This window comes from Propithecus coquereli, unplaced genomic scaffold (assembly GCF_000956105.1).
Source record: "Propithecus coquereli isolate 6110/MARCELLA unplaced genomic scaffold, Pcoq_1.0 Scaffold54, whole genome shotgun sequence".
Taxonomy (NCBI): domain Eukaryota; kingdom Metazoa; phylum Chordata; class Mammalia; order Primates; family Indriidae; genus Propithecus; species Propithecus coquereli.
Window position 1 is genome coordinate 3,520,217 of NW_012151285.1, and position 1,521 is coordinate 3,521,737.

A 1,521-nucleotide genomic window follows, 5' to 3' on the forward strand; every position below is an offset into this window, starting at 1 on the left:
CTTATTCATTAAAAAAATACTTTTCTTTATTTTCCTTTCTCCTCACAGTTGGGACTGTCCTTGGGTCATGGTCTGCCAGCATTTGGGGGAGACATGCCTGCTTGCCTAGTGGCCCCCAACCTCAGGGAGGCTTCCCAGGGGAGAATTTTGGATGAAGCCCCATATAAAGAGGTGAGGTAGCTGTTCAAACTCCTGAGTCAGTGCTGTGTCATCATTTATAGGTTGTCATTTCCATTACAAGGCGAACCGAGGGAGTGTAAATTTATGTACAGTTTATAAGAACAAAATCAGTGATACCTTTGCCAATAGCTTTATTCGGGGTGGATCAAAGCCCATAGACTGAAAAGAAAAATGAGATTTAGATTTCATTAGGGCTCCAGCTTTTAGCCACACATCAAAGGCGTTTGGTTTGTTGGCTTGTTTTAAGAACATGCTTAAATTATTGTGTAATTTATTTCCCAGAGTGAGGATTTTAAATGCTGATAAACTAGAGACACTATGGGTGAGATAAAACCAACCTTTAAAATTTTTTTAGTATTCATATTGAGATAAAAATTCAAAGGCATATTTAAATGTGTGGATGAATAGTTTATTCTTTCCACTAGTATTCTTTCTTGTCTTGTTTCTGTTTGAGACCCCGAGATAATAAGTCTGAACTACTCCCATATCCCACAGTGAGAAGCTGGGCTTCCTAATCAGGGCTTGAAAAGGAGGTAGGCAAAGTCCTGTGTCATGGCCCTTAGCCAACCACCTACCCCAGGCTATGAGTTCTACCTGGTCGAGGAGTCTTAGAGAAGAATCTGGAGTTTGGAGAGAGGATTTGTTGGGGCAAAGTTGGGCTTTGAGTTTCATGTTTCACCCAAGTTCCATACCCCTCTTGCCTACTCCCTCACCTCCCAACATATAAAGGAGTTTGCCTTTCTTGAAGCAAGACAGAGGGCTGTAGGAGGCTCATTTGCAGAGCTTTAGCTATGAACCCTGCGGTTTAGAACATGTGCCTACAAAAAATGTCCATAGGTGAGAGGCTGGCCAGACCGGCCATGGCAGCTGAGGACAGGGCTGTGTTGGGGGGTGTTGTACTCCCTTTGATGGTGGGTAAGAAGTTCCTGTCACCTGGGGGCCAGATGAAGGCTACATGTCAGGGAACCAGCTTGAGGTTGTTTTAGATCCTGCCAGGGGGGGCTTCTGGGAGGAGCAAGAAAACATTAACAGAATGAGATTGGAAGTGTGCTATTAATAAATGCCAGGACTAAAGGAGGAATCCTAAGCTATCAGCAAGAATATAAATTCACCTTCATCAAGGAAACTGCAGGTGAAGGACCCTCTCTGCCCCCAGGTTGGAGATGTCCAAAGAACCCACAAAGCATCCCACAACAGCTTTGGCATTAAATACCAGCTAGAACCTAAGCTAGATCACACGGGTGCCCATCAAGTGGTTCTTTCCCTCCTCCCTAACTCTTCTCTTCAGCTCCAATCCTGAAGAATTTAGAAGCCACAGCTGGGAGGGTGGGGTAATCAGGG